Here is a 22,197-nt window from a genome sequence, read left to right as displayed (position 1 = left end):
ATTTATGTTATTTAACGTGGCTCTCTGCAATTTCTCCGGATATTTTGGAGGCATTTCTGAACATGTTGCCAATGTAAACTGAGGTTTTTGGATATAAATGAGCTTTATCGAACAAAACATATATGTATTGTGTAACATGAAGTCCTATGAGTGTCATCTGATGAAGATCATCAAATGTTAGTGATTAACTTTATCTCTAATTCTGCTTTTTGTGACTCCTGTCTTTGGCTGGAAAAATGACTGTTTTTCTGTGATGTTGCGGTGACCTAACAATCGTTTGTGGTGCTTTCGCTGTAAAGCCTATTTGAAATCGGACACTTTGGTGGGATTAACAACAAGATTACCTTTAAAATGGTATAAGATACATGTATGTTTGAGGAATTTTAATTATGAGATTTCTGTTGTTTGAATTTGGCGCCCTGCACTTTCACTGGCTGTTGTCATATCATCCCGTTAACGGGATTGCATTAACATGTGTAAATATTTGTATGAACATAAGATTCAACAACTGAGACATAAACGAAACAAGTTCCACAGACATGTGACTAACAAATGGAATAATATGTTCCTGAACAAAGGGGGGATCAAAATCAAAAGTAACAGTCAGTATCTGGTGTGGCCACATCTGGCATTCAGTGAAATACGGAACCGTTCCATATTTTATCTAACGGGTGGCATCCGTAAGTCTAAAGATTTCTGTTACATTGCACAACCTTCAATGTTATGTCATAATTATGTACAATTCTGGCAAATTAATTACGGTCTTTGTTAGGAAGAAATGGTCTTCACACAGTTCGCAACGAGCCAGGCAGCCCAATCTGCTGCATATACCCTGACTCTGCTTGCACAAAACGCAAGAGAAGTGACACAATTTCCCTAGTTAATATTGCCTGCTAACATGAATTTCTCTTAACTAAATATGCAGGTTTAAAAATATATACTTGTGTAATGATTTTAAGAAAGGCATTGAGGTTTATGGTTAGGTACACATTGGTGCAACGACAGTGCTTTCTTTGCGAATGCGCTTGTTAAATCATCACCCGTTTGGTGAAGTATCCTGTGATTCGATAAATTAACAGGCACCGCATCGATTATATGCAACGCAGGACACGCTAGATAAACTAGTATTATCATCAACCATGTGTAGTTAACTAGTGATTATGTTAAGATAAGTTTAATGCTAGCTAGCAACTTACCTTGGCTCCTTGCTGCACTCGCGTAACAGGTAGTCAGCCTGCCAGGCGGTGCAATGTAATCGGCCATAATCGGTGTCCAAAAATGCCGATTACCGATTGTTAAGAAAACTTGAAATCAGCCCTAATTAATCGGTCAACCTCTAATATAGACAGGTGTGCCTTTCCAAATAATTTCCAATCAATTGAATTTACCACAGGTGGACTCCAATCAAGTTGTAGACACATCTCAAGGATGATGAATGGAAACAGGATTCACCTGAGCTCAATTTCGAGTCTCATAGCAAAGGGTCTGAATTCTTAGGTTTTTCTGTTTTCCATTTTTAATACATTCGCAATAATTTAATGCTGGATGATTTTATATAATGCTCAGTAACAGGGATGTAAATACATTTGTGCTCAAAATTTGAATAAGCTTTTTGTGCTATATCTAGTTTATGCTATATCTAGTTTATATTTTGCCTTCCTTGTTGACTAAAAATAAATAAAACCGAGTCGGGCAGATTACTTGAAAAATTGCATCTAAGTTAACCTACTAATAGGAGTTAGCCACTGTGCAGAAAATTTAATATCCTGCATAAGTTATTTTGAACTTTTTTAATAATTCATTATTTCAATTTGCTCTAAAATCTAACTATTGTATGTCAGCAACATACTGAATATCTCTAATAGATTGGATAAATATTACTAGGCTACTAGTGATCGGCACCAAAATGGAAAGTCTGTCAGTTAATAAGCTGCATTTCTTTCGATATGAAAATCAGAGATAGAAATGTGACTGGCCTGCACAGGTAGGAAAGTGTCCAGACTTTGTGCTGGTTGAACAGTTTCGCTGTTATGGAAGCTTAATTCGAATAAAACATCTGAAAATCATCCCATTGACACCTGATGGGATGATATTCTGATGGTGCACCAAACGGCTGCTGACAAACATTTATCAGCAAAATGGTGTGATTGCAATATCGAACGTTTCTATAGCCTACGCTAACTGAAAGTCACCTTTAACTTGATTCATCATTAACGTGGTTCTTCAATAATTATACATGGACTAACGGACTACTTGTTAGATGCGCTTTTGGTGGCCAGTTGTTTAGTCTGGCATGTATTGTGATAGGCCTATTGTTGACCATCATCAGCTGATCCAGTAAATCATTTTCTGAATGAGTCAAGTGATTAAATTGATATTGTCTGCTTTATTTACAGCAGGTTCTAGTAAGAAAGCATCAAGGTAATGATTTAAAGGAGAAGTGTTCTTTTTTACAACCACATCTAAATGTTTTATGGAAACAGATGTTATAGAAGGGTCCAGGCACATTGTTTTGTGAAATCAGGTTTTTGAGAAACTTACCACAAACAGCGAATCACTTCCTCATTCTCAATGTGTAGTATGGGGGCCTTGAACAAAAACATGAACAAAGGCTTCAAAAACACCCAAATACTTATTTTTAGAAATGGCAAAGCTCACAGTATGGTGATGAAATTGTCATTCCGAACTTCACATGTTTCTGTGTGTCGGATTGGACACCTAGTCCACTGTGTGCAATTGTGTAGGCTATTGTGCAATACCCAATGGTATTGTCCTTTCCATTATTCAGGACATTTTATTTAGAATGACCGCAAATTAGTTGCCGAGTGTGCTTTATAAACAAAAATATCTGGTAATCAGGTTATGAAATGTCATGACAAAGAAATATTAAATTATAGTCCTAGATCAGTGGTCACCAACCTTTTCTGAGTCAAGATCACTTTCAGAGTCCAAAAGCAAGCCGAGATCTACCGCTCAGATAAAAAGAAAAAACATGACTTAATAAACATAAGCCTATGCAACATTAACCAATTAAAAACAGTTCTGTAGCAATGAGGTGTCTGCAGTAGGCTATAGGCCCAATACATTATCACTGCATACTGTCTATGCTTGAATTGCCCTGCCAATGTTGTTCTTCTCAGACAATTTTGAAATTATATTTAACAATGTAAGTATATAATGATAATAGATTATTTGTATTACTTGTGAGGCACAGCTGAAGGACCATAATTAGCTTTTTTATTTTACTGATGTTCAGTCTGAGGGGAGGGAGCAGCGTTGAGGCTGCCTCTCACCTGACTCACTTCCCTCCGCTCTCCCTCCCTCCGCTCTCCCTCCCTCCGCTGAGAAAAGGGGACACTGTCTTCCAGCTAATGGTGAAACTCAAGTCGCACTGCATTATTTCTGCCTCATGCACCAATTCATGTTGTTTCTCCTATGACCAGAGACTGAAATATTCCTCTATTAAAAAAGACACAAGCTGCTAATAATAACAACGCAAGCTTATCGAAACAACACTTTGCTTTACTCATTCATTGCAGCTGCAGTGCTGGTTGTAGCGTGAGTGGAATTAGGGAGAACTCACATTTTACTTCTTATAAAAAAGTGTTTAACAAAGTGTTGACAGTGTTGAATAACAACTTAACCATGAACTTACTTATAAAAATAGCAGCTGTTTCCTGAGTCACACATCGGTCTAAGGCACTGCATCTCAGTGCTAGAGGTGTCACTACAGACCCTGGTTCAAATCCAGGCTCTATCACATCTGGCTGTGGTTGGGAGTCCCATAGGGCGGTGCACAATTTGCCTAGTGTCGTCCGGGTTAGGGGAGGTTTTGGCCGGGGTAGGCCGTCATTGTAAAATAAGAATTTGTTCTTAACTGACTTTCATAGTTAAATAAAGGTTACACACACACACACACACCACACTGACCCAAAAATTAATTTGTTGGCATTTATGTATGTCCCCATTAACAGTAAAACATAATCAAAACCTATGTCTTTCACTTACTTGCTGTGCTGTTTCGTTCATTTCTTCAGTCGTTTCATTCTCAAGCAGGATTTCTATGGAACGCCGTTTGGGTCTTTGCGTGTCAAAAAAGATATATGTCAAATAAGCTTGTTGACCAATAAGGATCTGAATATGACTGCACGTCACAATAATTTAACACGTTCATACATTTTTTACATAGTAATTACACATTGATTACACTATTACCTGTATTTCATATGTCACAATGGTTCATCGATACGTATGCTATGATGTCGGTAAAGTTGTCTCGCGCGCCTATAGTGCTGGTCATTAAAAAAAAGCTAGCTAGCTCATGGATGTAAACAATGTTCTTCCCCAAAAACATAGCAAAACGACATAAGCTACTGAAACGGATATCGTTAGCTAGCTAACTATATAACTAGGTGTCATCACCTAAAATAACCCTAATATATAAGACAGTTCTTATTTGATTACTGGTGGTCGGACCTATCTATCTGCCACAATGAGGATTAGGCACAATAGTGGACTTTTGCCTGGTTTGCCTTCAAAATAAAAGTATGTGGGTCAGATCCAAAACTGGGTGATACCGATGTTGGCATTTTTAGCTAACATCGTCCGATTTCGATATGTTCACCGATTTAAAATAAATAAATATATATATATATTTTTTTTAAATAACATTTATTTGTAAATGTTTTTATTTATTTTATTTTTGTATTTTTTTAATATTGTGCATCCCTAGTTGTTACCTACCCTTACCACCTGGGGGCGGCCCGTCAGGAAATCTAGGATCCAGTTGCAGGAGGAGGTGTTTAGTCCAAGGGTTTTTAACTTAGTGATGAGCGTTGAGGGCAGTATGGTGTTGAACGCTGAGCTGTAGCCAATGAATAGCATTCTCACATAGGTGTTATTTTTGTCCTGGTGGGAAAGGGCAGTGCAGAGTGCAATAGAGATTACGTCGTCTGTGGTTTCTGGGATGATTGTGTTGATGTGAGCCATAACCAGTCTTTCAGACGCATGAAATGGTTAAAAATGGGAACCCTTGTCCTTCCCGCCACTAGGGCAGCTGAATCAAGTTCACCTACCGCCAACAGCACTAAACTGAAAATAAAAAGTTGTATTTTTCATTTTTACATCAAAGTTTGGTAATCGACTACGAATGCCTAGGAGATCGACCAGTCGATCGTGATCGACCGGTTGGTGATCACCGTATAGATCTATTGTTGTTAGACCCAATGTGTGTCTCCTCACTTATATCAATGAATACATGGTGGGGATTGAGATGCACATGTGAGTTGATTCAATTAGAATTATGTGAATATCCTAATGATGATGACATTGATGATGGTGAGAGCCCAGTTACAAATTGACTGTAGTCCCTTAAATCATAGGCTATAGTTACTTACTCTCTAACATCACAATGTTTACATTTCTATAGGCTAGTCATGTGACCGAGTATAATTGAAACTTCCAAACATCTGTACTTTACAGGATCTGTTTTTTTTCACTCTCATTAACTGTTTTATTTTCATAACTGATCAACATTTGGTATGCTATAGCCTATAGATAATATTCTGCCCATATGAACAAACTTATTTTAGGTCAAAAAAGAAGAGCTATGCATGATTTAATGAAAAGCAACAAACAGACACATTGTTTCACATTCCTTAATAAAAGTCTCAGAAACAGGCGATAGGCTATAGAGCTCGCTTCAGTTTCCCCGCCAAATAGGCCTACAAGAAGAACTCAACATATCTGGACGACGTTTAATGTACCAGAGGGATCTGCGCAGCGTTGTACCTTCCACGAAAAGTTTTGCTTGGCAAAAAGACACAAGTGAGAAATTGTCTGCGCTTTAAGGTTCAGATTTGACTTTATATTTGATTCTAATACTATACAACATACTGCCTGTGTTGTGATGTTTTGTGTGTTGGGGTATGGTTGGTATTGAATAGGAGGAAATCAGACTCACCTGTCTGTGTTGTTCCAGGCAAAGCCATGACTTCAGCAGTTTATGTGGATTTTTTTCTTCTCTCTTTTAGAAGGAGAAAATAGGAGCAACAAGATGAGGAAGTGAACTTTTGTAAGATATCGCTAACTTAAGATATCTCTGCGCCTAGCCAGAGCACTGTGTGCTTGTTTTAAACCAGAAAGGGGTGGGGGGGGGGCTTCGCTGTTTGTCCTTGCTGATGAGGAAAACACCAAATTGGCCCTGTCAAACTGGCATGTGTTTGTCTTCCTGCACAGCTGAATGGCCTTTCCTGCTTGCCGTACAGGAAAAGGAAGTGAGCTGTGCCAACAAGCAAGACGTTCAGCTTGAACCTGAGCTCGTCATTTTCCTTGCCACAATCAGACATTTTGGCTATTGCACACAATAACACAAAATGCACAAATACAAACACTTATGCATGCACTCACACACTGACTTGTGTACAGAGCATTATAATTTGAGATATGTTGTGAGAATGTAAAGGCCATACTAATACCCCTCTCATTAATTCCATTCATCTGAAGACTAAATGGCAGATATCAGTTTGGAAGCTCCAGGTACTGAAGGCTCTGGTGCCTTTTGAAGCAGAGAACATCCCTACCCTCCCCTCTCCTCTCCCTCTGCTCCTGTTGGGATTTTGCATGCAAAAGGGCCTCAATGCAAAGGGTGCTCTTAACCAACATGCAAATCAGTGTGACTTGGTTCATGGCCCTGCTACTCACTCTCCATTGCAACCAGATTGTGTATTAATAATGATGTGGATGTAAAGATTGACAGTTTATGGACAGGAGGGTGTTTGTTTTGTTTGTGTTGCATTAACGTTTGTTAGTGTTGTGTGTGTTGTAGTGGTCACCTGCAGGCTTGATAAGGGGACATCTGCTGTGAGTGCTGCTTCCTGTTGCTCTTTATGGAAACTCTGTCGTCTGACCCACGTGTTTGCTTGTCGAAGGATGGCGGACTGACGAGCATCAGCATTTGTTTCCTGAAGTCCTCAGAAGTGTATGTGCCTGTGTGTGTCCAGCCACTGTTTCCGTGGCCCAAACTGGAGGCAGAAAGGGGCAGGCAGGGACCTGTTGGACACTGCTCGGTGCTCGCTGATATTTTTGGTTTGTTGTGTATGAGCGCTGAGCAGTGCACTGCTAGAGGGAGGGTTTGCCCCCACCCCCATCCCCCGTACAAACATCCCAGGATTTCCTTTTGGAGAGCAAATTATTTTGGGGGCCTAGAGTCTGGAATGTCCCTGCAGGAGGGAGCGTTGTGTCAATAATTGAAGTATTTATGCTGTCATAAGGACTGACGGAAATCATTGTCCACTATAGAACAGCTTGCTGTCATAAGGACTGGGACGGAAATCATTGTCCACTATAGAACAGCTTGCTGTCATAAGGACTGACGGAAATCATTGTCCACTATAGAACAGCTTGCTGTCATAAGGACTGACGGAAATCATTGTCCACTATAGACAGCTTGCTGTCATAAGGACTGACGGAAATCATTGTCCACTATAGAACAGCTGCTGTCATAAGGACTGACGGAAATCATTGTCCACTATAGAACAGCTTGCTGTCATAAGGACTGACGGAAATCATTGTCCACTATAGAACAGCTTGCTGTCATAAGGACTGACGGAAATCATTGTCCACTATAGAACAGCTTGCTGTCATAAGGACTGACGGAAATCATTGTCCACTATAGAAAAGCTTGCTGTCATAAGGACTGACGAGAATCATTGTCCACTATAGAACAGCTTGCTGTCATAAGGACTGACGGAAATCATTGTCCACTATAGAACAGCTTGCTGTCATAAGGACTGACGGAAATCATTGTCCACTATAGAACAGCTTGCTGTCATAAGGACTGACGGAAATCATTGTCCACTATAGAACAGCTTGCTGTCAAAAGGACTGACGGAAATCATTGTCCACTATAGAACAGCTTGCTGTCATAAGGACTGACGGAAATCATTGCCACTATAGAACAGCTTGCTGTCATAAGGACTGACGGAAATCATTGTCCACTATAGAACAGCTTGCTGTCATAAGGACTGACGGAAATCATTGTCCACTATAGAACAGCTTGCTGTCATAAGGACTGACGGAAATCATTGTCCACTATAGAACAGCTTGCTGTCATAAGGACTGACGGAAATCATTGTCCACTATAGAACAGCTTGCTGTCATAAGGCTGCTGCAATAACATTTAACTGCACTGTTTAGTTTGTCATTCACTCTCTTTCATCCTCATTTTAAACAGGTATTTCCCAACAAGCTAAAAATCTATTTTAAGACCTGAGTATTAAGAGTTTTTTTCCGCAGGATAAAGTCTGTAAATACCTTCTTAACCTTTTGTTTCTCATAGTGACAGCAATGAAGACGTTTACTGTTGTGACATTTTTGAACGTGTTGACGGTTAAACTGCTCCAAAGACATGATCTAGAGATGCATGACTACCAACTGACCTGAGCTCTACCCACGGGCCTATATTCAGATCACCTACATACAGAACCTTGCCCTGATTTAAATACAATGCGCACACACACACTGAGGGAGTCTCAAGCTCCAGAAAGCAGGGAAGTCTCAGTTTTAACCCACAAAGCTGAGTGCTAGTATGAAACTTGTACACTATATGAACAAAAGTATGTAGAAACCTGCTCGTCAAACATCTCATTCCAAAATCATGGGCATTAATATGGAGTTGGCCCCCCCCTTTGCTGCTATAACAGCCTCCACTCTTCTGGGAAGGCTTTCCACTAGATGTTGGTACATTTCTGCGGGGACTTGCTTCTATTCAGCCACGTGCATTAATGAGGTCGGGCACTGACGTTGGGCGTTTAGGTCTGGCTGGCAGGTCAAGTTCTTCCACCAATCTTAACAGATAATTTCTTTATGGACCTTGCTTTATGCACGGGGCACTGTCATGCTGAAACAGGAAAGGGCTTTCCCCAAACTGTTGCCACAAAGTTGGAAGCACAGAATCGTCTATAATGTCATTGTTATGCTGTAGCGTTTAAGACTTCCCTTCACTGGAACTAAGGGGCCTAGCCCGAACCATGAAAAACAGCCCCAGACCATTATTCCCCCTCCACCAAACTTTACAGTTGGCACTATGCTTTTGGGCAGGTAGCGTTCTCCTGGAATCCACCAAACCCACATTCGTCCGTCAGACTGCCAGATGGTGAAGCGTGATTCATCACTCCAGAGAATGCGTTTCTACTGCTCCAGAGTCCAATGGAGGCGAGCTTTATACCACTCCAGCTAACGCTTGGCATTGCACATGGTGATCTTAGGCTTGTGCGGCTGCTCGGCCATGGGAATCCATTTCATGAAGCTCTCAACGAACTCAGTAATGAGTGTTGCAACCGAGGACAGATGATTTTTACACGCTTCAGCACTCGGCGGTCCCGTTCTGTGAGATTGTGTGGCCTACCACTTCGCGGCTGAGCTGTTTCTCCTTGACGTTACCACTTCACAATAACAGCACTTACAGTTGACCGGGGCAGCTCTAGCAGGGCAGAAATTTGACAAACTGGCTTGTTGGAAAGATGGCATCCTGTGACCTATATTGTGTGTGTGTTGTGTGGGTGTGTGTGTGTGTGTGTGTGTGTGTGTGTGTGTGTGTGTGTGTGTGTGTGTGTGTGTGTGTGTGTGTGTGTGTGTGATATATATATATATATATATATATATAATTTGCCAGCCGGGAGTACACATAGAATCGCGTGAAATTGACGGCAGTCAGACGTCCACCAGTGGGTGGTCCCTTAGTCTCGAGGTGAGAGCTCACACTGCCCTGACATGGCTGGAATTCACTGGTCAAAGGTCAGAGGTGACTACAGTACTGAAGAGGTTCAGACACAAATCTCCTGACTCATTTTATTTAACGTTATGTCAAATCTCAGTGGTTAGTGACTGTTTATCTCACAACTGTAAATAAGTATGTGTGTTCTACACAACAACTACCACTTATAGCATGTAGGAGGGGTTTACAGTAAAAACATGTCACAAAATTACATGGTTAGAAAGAAGAGAAAGTTGTAGCTATTCTTCTACCGTCTCAAATCGCTACCTTTGCGAATACTTTAATACATACCTTGATGATTAGCCTACCTAAATACTTCTCTTGTTAAACAACAATTTTTGAAGAGGCACATTTTTATAACTGCAACTCTTAAATGTATTTGAAATTGTACACACTCTCTCGCTCACAAACACACAATCTGCAGATCTTCAACTTTCTTGAGGCGTGTTCGTGCATGGTGTGTGCGTTTTGTGATGGCCTTGACAAGGGTTTGTCTATACACTTGCCTCTCGTTCATCCCAAAAGGGTGGTGGCATGGCCATGTACATTCAACCCTGAAAGGTCAGAGGTCACCTACTGGGTGAGACTGAAATACCCTGTGGGTGAACTGTAGCGTACTCAATAGGCTAATTCAGGGAACAAGAAGGCAGGCATGATTATTTGAAGGTCTATGTGCTTGTCTGTTGATGGCCACTTAGCCTACTATACAGTAGTGGGGTTGGGGTGGTAGTACAGTGGACTTAGTACATGTTAACATGTAATTTTACAAAATGGAGGATAAACCCAGCCCTGACATTTGAGAGAGGGAGAGAGTGTCTGTTCGGCATGCACAGACAGGTCTTGGACAAGCTCTCTTGTTCTGTTGTCCCTAATTAAGGGATCCTGCTCAGTTCCAACCATGTCACGCCATGCCTACTGGCTAACAGAGCTGTGTTCTGTCCCAATGTACTGGTGCGTCTGTGTGCTTCTCTGTGTGAGGGATGTATGCCACAGGTCTGAGGGTTTGGGATGTCTTAACCCCTGTACAGCACCCCCCCTCCCCCTCTCTATAGGAGGCCACTTGGCCTATACAGAACAGTGAGTGCTTGTCAGGGGGACGGGTTATACCCCTGTAATTTACCTCTACTTCTCTCTGCCTGAGCATGAAACGTGGCGGGCTTTAGACACTCTAATTGTGTGCGTGCAGTATTTCCCCTATATTAATTTACCCCCGGACCCCCCCAGCAGTGGCCATCCTAGGCGTACGTTTAGAACTGTTAAAGGTTGGCACAGACAGCTGAAGATTAACACCCATATGGTGTGTGTGTCTACTGTGTTAGTCAGGCGATGGGATTTGACACAGCAGCTTAAGCCAATTAAATGTTTCTTTGAGATCCGCACTGTTCAGATGTCCGCTTGTGAAAAGACACCCTTTGTACTCTACTCTTGAGTCTCATGCCATCTCTCTACCATTTTCCCACTGAAAACCTGCCCTCCATCTCAGTCCAGTTACATACCCACAACACACTATTTTAATCCACAAACATTCCTAATAAAACATTTGTGTATGATAATAAAAACAGTCATTAAACAGACATTTTTATATTTGTGAGTCCACAGAATGGCAAACCTATTCCACACTGCAGAGTTCTCAAGACCCACTCTTACCAATGATTAATCTCAATCCCTATGGGGCCTATCGTATTGGCCTCATCATGTTGATAAGTAGTAGTTTTATGGCTATTTAATGACCAATAAGATCTGACCCAGAGAGAGGGTCACCGCCCGACTGGACTGGCAGTTGGAGAATGTTCCCATGGGGCGATTCCACGCCAGCATAGCCCAAAGAGCTTTTGGTAACTCAGATTGTTCTTTCAATTCCCACATAGAAACGTAATCGGGAGGAAGACTTCAAGCACGTAGAATTACCAGAGTGGGCTTTCTGGTATTTTTTAAGATATGACCCATTTTATACATAGATATTGACAATATAGGTCATTAACCAATCACAGCCCCCCTTTAGGATTGAACATTCACCAGTAGAGGGAGTTCCCTTTGAATCCATTTCCCATTCACTGTTTTGGTGGTGCTCATAACATTTATCATCAACTTCAAAATTAGTACAGAGCCCACTCTAAAAAAGTATGTACTTGTTGAGTATATTGTTCCAAACAATGTGTCTTTAAAAATTAACAAAATAAAAAAAGGCACTTTTTTGTTGTTGAGTAAATGAATGTGAAATATTGTATTTCAGAATCTAGACATACTCCTTATTTTAGACCACACTAAGGAGTATAATGAAAGCAAGATGTTGTCTGTATTGTGTACGGTTCACGGATCATAGGGTCTTACAAGACGCATGTATAGGTCTAAGAAAGGCCTTAAATGGCTACTTTCATCATGATTTCCTAAAATTGTTTGTGATAAATGTAAAATCATGTCTAACATTATTCTTGCCAATGAGGTTTCTATGTTAGAAGTGCCAGAACAATCTGAGATGGGGCAAATATATTTTGGTTCTCCTGGCGTGGAATCTCCCCATGACGACTGGTGGCATTTTTATGCAAGTAGGGCAGATTCCAGCGTTCTAAATTGATCAGTTGTAGCTGAAGTCAAACTGGGAAACTGTGGGTTTTAATGTTGTGGGGAGAACGCATTCCTTCGTCCCAAAAATATTAACTCAGACCTAAAGTGACCATGGGATGAAGCTGTTAGTGGTAGAGGAGACTGCAGAGATGGGGTTATCAGGGATCTTGACCATCACAAGCTGGTTTGATCCAATGGAAAGTCTTGTTTTGATTGTATTCATGTTATTAAGCTGGGACTGACCAGACATAATAAACCCACTTGTCATGTTCTTGCCAAGCCATCAATTTATGGTCTCAAACCTATATAGTTTAGTCTGCTCTGTCCCTAAGCAGGAACCGTAGCTTGCTGGTCCTTGGTACAAAAACCATTTGAGAAACACTAACTGACCCCACAGGATGTAGGGAACCTAGGTTTCTGATGAAAAGCTCTGGCCTACAGTATGGGAATGTCCACTCACTCACTCACTGCTGTCCATAAGGCCTGTATTTGTCTGGCCTCTTTCCATCTCTCCTGTTATGTCTACAGTCTCCTACACATTCTGCACTATTTTTGGCAACCTGTCATTTTAATGTAAATTTGAAAGGCCCTGCCAGGAGAGCGGGGGAAAGCGAAGGGGAGAGAAAGGGGGAGAGTAGCCTCTAAAACAGAAATAAACAGTGGGGCGTGGAGGTTTGCTGTTCTGCGACAAACCATTCCTTTTGGCCCTCCTGTTGCAAGCCTGTTTTGTGGCGCTGCTCGGTTTGGTTAGTGGGATCCATGCAGCAGTAACAGCTGTATTTGGACAGTGCTCAGGGCTACAGTACCAAACAACCACACCAGGCCTGTCACCCCCCCCCCTGGTCACACCAGCGGTCTGTCTGCTACATAGGGGTTTAGCCTACCTAACGTACACTTTTTTTTGCATATACTTTTTGGGGGGCCCGTCGCACACTCGTTTTAACACGCATACTATACCTAACACATACTATATTACCTAAACATTTTATACCGGTTCTTAGGGACTGGAAGTTATTTATATTGAGGGATGCCTGGAGGTAATCTGACCTCTTTGTAATGAAAATGGATGTCCCTCCCCCTGAGGAGGAATATATATTTTTACCTAGCATCCTATACAGCATCCGCTGTAGGCCTATTAATAAGGTGGTCGCACAGACGCTTTAGGGTGTGTTCATTGTCTTAGTGACAACTGCAAATAGTACTTCAGTGTAGGCTACATGTAGCCGAATGGAAAAAATCTAGAAACTCGTATTTTAATTTAAATGTAGAAATTCAATAACAAACTCTGTTTAGCCTGTGTATCTTTTTACATGTTGCTCAAGTGGTTTGCAAATGATTTCCATTTTTCGATTGGATGTCAATTCATTTGGCTCTTTTTCACTGTGCTCATCAGTCTGTCCTCTGAAACCATTTTAATAGGCTACACAAGTGCAACAATGTTATTATCACTGGCCTGTGATGCACTCTCTCTCCGCCACTTTCCCCGACAGTTCATTTGGCCTAGGCCTATTTTACATTAAGCAATTAGTAAGAGCAAGCCTGCTTCTCTCCACACATCCTATCAGGCCTAGTATTAAAAATGCAGAAAAGTTCATCTCCTGTAGCTTTTATAGCCTATGACTTTTCCTAGGATTTCATGAGAAGAGGAATAGCGGAGTGTCTTGTAGCCTATAGCCTAATGCTCACGGGAATAGCTAGAAGAGTGAGGCTAGAGTTGTGAAGCCGAAATGAGCAAAATATTAGCTTGATATGAGTGGCCTAATTAGTTAAATATTTACCTGTCAAAGTGTAAGAAAAAAAAGTTGGATTATGAAATGGTAGAGTTGTGCATTCCTCCAGGCTGCGCTCTGCAGCAGTCAGGCACGCAAAACTCCACTATTGATTAGGCCTATGTTTTTAGACAACATTATTCTACCTAGGCTACAACAACACAGTGCAATGAGGAGAATATTATTGTTATCAAGTGAGTACACAATTATTGTCTAGGACTGTAAACTGCATGGTTGTAGGCTAATTTCGGTTTGTATTTTTTTACTCTACTTAAATTCCAAAATGCTGACACATACTGACATTTGAATTGATTTACAAATTACATGACCCTCCCATGGTGAAAATAAATATATAAAAATGTAACCTTTTCGCTGACTGAAATTGAAAAAGCAGGACAGTCTCCCATTTTCTTCGGGTAACAATTGCATAAGTTTCGACAGGTCCCTTCTAAGTAACACATGTGCATTTTACTACTAATACGGAAGGCCATATTACTCCAGCACGCCCGAAGGCCCTGGTACTGTGTACCATACATGTAAAGGAACATTCCAGGTTTAGAACGGGGCTAAAGGTGAGGGTCCCACCTGTACCCTCCCTCCTCCTGGTTTCATGTTAAAAGGCAGTCTAGGGCTGTCATCGCCATCTGTGTTAAGCAGAGCTGTCAGCGCTGTGTGTGTCCCAGCTCTGGAGTGACACCAGCATTCTAATAAGGAACATTCCACAGACAAGGGAATATAATAGAATTAATGGGAGGTGGGGATTCAATGTGGACATGTAGTGTATCTTTGAGAGCTGGGAATGTGATAAGACGAAATGTGCGCTGTCGTCTGGATTTTAAAAAAAGAAGTTAATTTTATTTAATTTTCAAGATACTGTTTTCAGTATGTTCTGGAGAGGATACTTTGCTATGAGTTTCAGTTGTGCTTCTCAGAGCAGGTGAGTGTATTGAATGTGTTTGTGACAGTGTTCTGGGGGCTAGAGTGTTTTCCAAGTCGGGGTTGGTCAACCTTAATAAAGTATCCTAGACGGGGCACAAACATAAAAGTAATTTATTTCACTGGCATAGAAAAGAAAGAGAGGAACCCCCTCCCTCTCATTTTTTTCTTTGGCTTCCCCTTCACCCTCCCCTACCACTCAGCAGCTGTTTCCCTCACTTTCTTTTGCCCCCGCCAACCCCCTTTCCCTAAATCCCCCTTCTCTCCCCCTCTGCCTGATGGCTTTGTGTGTTTGGCTGGAAACCCCCTCACTACGGCACAGGGGTCCAGTAACCCTCAGAACACTGGGCTGTAGCTAGTCTGTAACTGTGTTTATGGAGAGATAAGCAGAGGATTAGCACAGGGATGGAGGTTTGGCGTCTCTGTGGTCTGTTGGAGATGTTACATGTAACCCCTCCTTGGCTTAAACACCTGCTTTATACTTTCATAGCTGGATTCATGATATTGATATTGTTGTATAGTGTTTTTGTTCACTCTAATTTCCGGTTACATTTGTGCACCAGAAATGTCAGTTGAAACAAGAAAAGCGAACGTGTTTTAAAATGTCTGGCCCTGGGCCGTATCCAGAAAAAGCGGTTTGAAACAGGGAGGTAACCTACTATTCAACTTGTCCAATATGAAACACTTGATTTCTGTTGTAAATCATTTTAAAACATCTTACTACGCTGTGCAGCCTACTGAACACAACCCTGATGTTGACTAGATGTTAGTGTTTGTCACCCAGCTGTGTGGTTGTTTCAGTGTTGTTTATGGAAAAAGGGACTCATGAGTTCTGCTAGTCAGTGCCTAAATTGGAACCATTATAGTGGATTGGCTCAACTGATAAGACTGTTACACATTATGCCTAAATATCAACTCAAACCCAATATTTTTTAGTACGACTTTGATGAGGAAAGATGTAGCATATCCATGGATGTATCACTTTTCATGCCTCAGACTCAAACACATGGTTGAAAAATTCACTACAAATGTTTTCCTGATCGCCAAAAACAGACTAAAAAACACTCTCTCAGTTGAGGACAGTAAATACACAGTGGCTTCATCTGAAATGGAAGCCTATTCCCTACATAGTGCACTACTTTTGACCAGAGACCTGTCTGTGTCCTGGTCAAAGTATAATGCACTACGTAGGGAATAGGATGCCATTTCAGACACACCCAGCTATTATTTGATGCGTTGACGAATGACCATTTCCTGTACGGGGGAGGCAGAAAAATTGCCAAAAACAGCAGCCCTTCCTGTAGTGCCAGCCGAGCAAAGTATCATCATGAAACACGAAATGGTGTCTGTTGTGCTAGGGGAGATGGGAAGGTACAGCATTCCCTCAACAGCTGATCTAGGGCCTGTTTGACTTGTTCTGCTCATAGTCGTTGAGGTTAAGTTTGCAATGAAGAGAGCTGATCCTGAAGTTGGCAGAGCTGATCCTGATACACAAACAGTGTAGCTATTCTCTCCGCAAGGCAATCAAACAGGCTAAGTCCCAGTACAGAGACAAAATAGAGTCGCAATTCAACAGCTCAGACACAAGAGGTATGTGGCAGGGTCTACAGTCTATCACGGATTACAAAAAGAAAACCAGCCCCGTCGCGGACCAGGATGTCTTGCTCCCAGACAGGCTAAATAACTTTTTTGCCCGCTTTGAGGACAATACAGTGCCACTGACACGGCCCGCTACCAAAACCTGCGGGCTCTCCTTCACTGCAGCCGAGGTAGTAAAACATTTAAACGTGTTAACCCTCGCAAGCTGCAGGCCCAGACGGCATTCCAGCCGCGTCCTCAGGCATGCGCAGACCAGGCTGGCTGGTGTGTTTACGGACATATTCAATCAATCCTTATCCCAGTCTGCTCTTTCCCACATGCTTCAAGAGGGCCACCATTGTTCCTGTTCCCAAGAAAAAGCTAAGGTAACTGAGCTAAACGACTACCGCCCCGTAGCACTCACTTCCGTCATCATGAAGTGCTTTGAGAGACTAGTCAAGGACCATATCACCTCCACCCTACGGACACCCTAGACCCACTCCAATTTGCTTACCGACCCAATAGGTCACCAGACGACGCAATCGCAACCACACTGCACACTGCCCTAACCCATCTGGACAAGAGGAATACCTATGTGAGAATGCTGTTCATCGATTACAGCTCAGCATTTAACACATAGTACCTCCCAAACTCGTCATCAAGCTCGAGACCCTGGGTCTCGACCCCGCCCTGTGTGCAACTGGGTCCTGGACTTCCTGACGGGCCGCCCCCAGGTGGTGAGGGTAGGTAACAACATCTCCACCCCGCTGATCCTCAACACTGGGCCCACAAGGGTGCGTTCTGAGCCCTCTCCTGTACTCCCTGTTCACCCACGACTGCGTGCCATGCACGCCTCCAACTCAATCATCAAGTTTGCGGATGACACTACAGTGGTAGGCTTGATTACCAACAACGACGAAGCGGCCTACAGGGAGGAGGTGAGGGCCCTCGGAGTGTGGTGTCAGGAAAATAACCTCACACTCAACGTCAACAAAACAAAGGAGGATTGTGGACTTCAGGAAACAGCAGAGGGAGCACCCCCCTATCCACATCGACGGGTCAGTAGTGGAGAAGGTGGAAAGTTTTAATTTCTCGGTGTACACATCACGGACAAACTGAATTGGTCCACCCACACAGACAGCGTTGTGAAGAAGGCGCAGCAGCGCCTCTTCACCTCACGAGGGCTGAAGAAATTCGGCTTGTCACCAAAAGCACTCACAAACTTCTACAGATGCACCAATCGAGAGCATCCTGTCGGGCTGTATCACCGCCTGGTACGGCAACTGCTCCGCCCACAAACCGTAAGGCTCTCCAGAGTGTAGTGAGGTCTGCAGAACGCATCACCGGGGGCAAACTACCTGCCCTCCGGAGAACACTACACCACCCGATGTCACAGGAAGGCCATAAAGATCATCAAGGACAACAACCACCCAAGCCACTGCCTGTTCACCCCGCTATCATCCAGAAGGCCGAGGTCAGTACACATGCTCAAAAGCAGGGACCGGAGAGACTGAAAAACAGCTCTATCTCAAGGCCATCAGACTGTTAAAACAGCCACCACTAACATTAGCGGCCGCTGCCAACATACTGACTCAACTCCAGCCACTTTAAAAAATGGGAATTGATGGAATTATTGTAAAAATGTACCACTAGCCACTTTAAACAATGCCACTTAATATAATGTTTACATACCCTACATTACCCATCTCATATGTATATGTATATACTGTACTCTATATCATCTACTGCATCTTGCTCATTTTATGTAATACATGTACCACTAGCCACTTTAAAACTATGCCACTTATGTTTACATACCCTACATACTCATCTCATATGATATACCGTACTCTATACCATCTACTGCATCTTGCCTATGCCGTTCTGTACCATCACCTCATTCATATATCTTTATGTACATATTCTTTATCCCTTTACCAGTTGTGTATAAGGTAGTAGTTGGGAATTGTTAGGTTAGATTACTTGTTGTTATTACTGCATTGTCGGAACTAGAAGCACAAGCATTTCGCTACACTCGCATTAACATCTGCTAACCATGTGTATGTGACTAATAAAATTTGATTTGATTTGATCCTAAATCAGTTGTTAAGTCCCTAGAGCGGTGTTTCTCAATCCTGGTCCTGGGACCCAAAGGGGTGCACATTTTAGTTTTAGCCCTAGCACTCGCACACCTGATCCAAATCAAAGTCTTGATGATCAGTTGATTCAAGTGGTTTAGTTCTATGGCAAACTAAAATGTAGTCCTCATGCGTCCCCAGGAACAGGATTGAGAAAAACCGCCTTAGAGGGTATCGGAAGCATTGTGACATGCCTAAAGACGCCACTCATTTACTGAGGTGAGTAGGAGCTTGGTTGGTGGGATTCAGAGAATTGGCATCCTTCCTAAAAATTTGCATCCTTCCTGCACTCAGACCCTGTCCACCCCTGCGGTCGTAATGACCCTGGTGTTTACCCCACAGGGCCATTTTGGGCAGTTGCTTTCTCACAGGAAAATGACAGAGTGGGGTGAACCGGGGCAGATGCCGTTTTGGTGCTAATTGCTGGTTTTGCACATTCACCTGTGCTTGTGCACGGTGTACGCGTATGTATTGCATAGTGACTGCTGTACCTTGTTATTAAATGTGGTGTGTATCCCTAGGTGAGGCTAAGCTGACATCCTGTAATATTAAGACTGATAGTGAAACAGACTGGGTGTATAAACAACTGTAATTGTGGCACTTAGCTGGTATCCTACTGCTACTAATACTAGCGCTTAGCTAGTATCCCTACTGTACTAATACTAGCCCACTGCTTAGCTAGTATCCTACTGTACTAATACTAGCCACTGCTTAGCTAGTATCCTACTGTACTAATACTAGGCACACTGCTTAGCTAGGTATCCCTACTGTACTAATACTAGCCACGGCTTAGCTAGGTATCCTACTGTACTAATTACTAGCCACTGCTTAGCTAGTATCCTACTGTACTAATATACTAGCCACTGCTTGCTCTGTGTGTGTGTGTGTCAGAGAGACCGAGACGGGGAAGGGAGTGAAATGGTCAGTGTCAGTAATGTAACAGGTGGCATCAGCTTCTGGAGTTTCAGTGTAGCTTGAGAACAATAGCTGGGGATATCTGTGAATGCTGGCTTTCTGGCTCATTGTGCCAGCAGGAACCCAACAGATGTGTGGTGTTGGTAAGAGAGAGGGAGGGAGCAAGGAGAACGTAAGACTGAGGAATGTTGTGTGTGTGTTTGTGTGTGTGTGTGTGTGTGTTGTGTGTGTTGTGTGTGGTTGTGTGTTGTGTGGTGTGTGTGTGTGTGTGTGTGTGTGTGTGTGTGTGTGTGTGTGGTGTTGTGTGTTGTTGGTGTGTGTGTGTGTGTGTGTGTGGCCTATCCATTGTGTCCTCGGCCCTCAGCAGATGTGGCCTGAACAATGAACTGGGTAAATAAAAGGAAGTGGCGTATAAATAGCCTCTTACGTCTGCATGATTGGAGTGTGTGTGTGTAGTTCCTGTGTGACATGAATTAATGTGTTTTGGAAGTTCCATGGCAGAGTGTTCTCTAGCTGCAGCATTCTAAACTAGTCTCAAAGGTTAAGGTAGAAGCTTGAACCTTGCTCATGCGCAAATGTCTCCTGTTTTTACGATGCCCTGCAGGTCTCTCCTTCCTGTCCGCCTCTTTCTCTCCCTCTCTGGATCCAAAGGTGAACACACTGAGTGGTAGTCGGAGGTGTTGGTTTTTGTTTTCTCAGTCAAGGTCAAATTTCTATCCCCTCAGGAGGATGACACCTAGGGCTGGTTTCACACACTGGTCAACTAAAAACTAAATTTCAGAAAGCAAGAAAAAATATTTTTTTGTGGCTGTGTGTTATTTTTCTAGTGTTTTCATGTGCGACACTCAAATTCTGAGTTTTGTGCATAGGGCCAGTGTTGTAGTGTAACATGCTGACCACACCGCTAGCGTCTTGCGCTGCAAAATAAATGTACAATTTATTCAATCATTGCATCCAAACTGCTTGTGCGCGTCAACGAGCGTTTGCATAGCCAGGCGCTAAAATAGAACTTGGTTCTATTTGTGACGCGCTGCAAGTCCCGCCTCTCCCATCTCCTCATTGGTTTTTAGGAGTATACTGTACACCCATGTGGGTGATTGAAAGATGAACTGAGGTCCACAGTCCAGTTGGTGGTGGTAATGCACCTTAAAGTTGGTTGCCAACCACCATATAAAGTCTGAAGAAGAAGAGGCCTGAAGGAAGAGAGATTAAGTTGGTTTACCCTTCTATCTGTGGATTAATTGTCGGAGTAGAGGACCTTATGCATTTCAGGTTAAATAACAACCCAATGTTTATATCCCAGGACAAATTTAGCTAGCAACAGCAAGCTAGCTAGCAAAAGTGCCATAAATGTTTGCTTTTTGACCTGCCCCCAAATTAATATAGTTGGTTCAGAGTTCGTTTTGATATTTCAACCTGTGTGTCCTCATCGCGTCTAGTGTGGGTGGACAAAATCAACATGCACATGATGGCGCACACGGACGAGCGGTCTGGTCAGCATGTAAGAGGCCTATTTTTAATCGGTGATTGAAGCCCTGTTAGGAGCCAGGTCCTAAATCACATCCTGGTTATAAGTGTGCTAGGGAACACAGCTAAATATACTCCAAACACCTTCCCCTTCCCTCATTCCCTCTGTCCCCTCCTTCTCTCCTTCCCTCTGTCCTCACCTTCTCTCCTTCTCTCTGCCCCCCTTCTCTCCTTCCCTTCGTCCCCCGGTCATCTATCTTCTCCTCCTGTATCCAGGGCGCATATAGTGCCAGAAACACTCACTCACACCTACTCAGTTTTCTAGGCCACCTCTTGAGCTGGCCTGCCCCAGTCGGGTAGCTTCTATCTGGGGCTGAACTAGGCCAAGCCTCAGCCTGCCAATGCAGACAATGATTATGGTACTGTATTATATTATGCTCATCTATAAGAGACAATGAGGTGGATCTCTCTCCCCTTTCTCTCTCTTTTGTGGTAAATTCTAAGTGGATCCCTGAAGAGTGGTGACAAACGAGCTCTCATGTCCTAATGAGCACTTAATTGCAGCTATTACCGCAAACCCATACTCCCATACTAACACACACACTCCTTTCTGCATCTCTATATAACCCTCATTAATCCTATGCATTTCCTCTCTCCCGTTCACATTGTTGCAGATTTTAGTGATAGGTGATTTGTTGCCGAACAGACGCATTTCTGAGTCTGTGAACGAATTTCAACTACTATCTAGAGATGTTGACAGGTGGACACACCTCTCACACACACCTCACTCATACACTCACACACACACCTCACACTCACACTCACACTCACACTCACACAACCACACCTCACTTAACCACAACACACCACACACACACCACACACTGCACACACACCACACCTCACTCACACAACACACCAACAACCTCACTCGACCACACACAACACACCTCACTCACAACACACACCTCACTCACACACCTCACTCACACACCTCACTCACACACACCACACCACACACACACCTCACTCACACCACACCAACCTCACTCAC

The 22,197-nt window shown here is 42.9% G+C and overlaps 1 long non-coding RNA gene across 1 annotated transcript; it reads right to left on the bottom strand.

The window, feature by feature from the left end:
* Positions 1 to 3,569: 3,569 nt before the first annotated feature.
* LOC139028741 (uncharacterized) lies at positions 3,570 to 7,071 on the bottom strand. Its single transcript, XR_011480966.1, has 3 exons — positions 6,834 to 7,071; positions 5,963 to 6,025; positions 3,570 to 4,081 (listed from the first exon to the last, which is right to left on the bottom strand). It is a non-coding gene; the product is annotated as an uncharacterized lncRNA (long non-coding RNA).
* Positions 7,072 to 22,197: the final 15,126 nt, after the last annotated feature.

Source organism: Salvelinus sp. IW2-2015, linkage group LG14 (assembly GCF_002910315.2).
Source record: "Salvelinus sp. IW2-2015 linkage group LG14, ASM291031v2, whole genome shotgun sequence".
Lineage (NCBI taxonomy): Eukaryota > Metazoa > Chordata > Actinopteri > Salmoniformes > Salmonidae > Salvelinus > Salvelinus sp. IW2-2015.
Note: the sequence above shows the minus strand (reverse complement) of the source record. Positions and strands in the feature narration are given on the sequence as shown.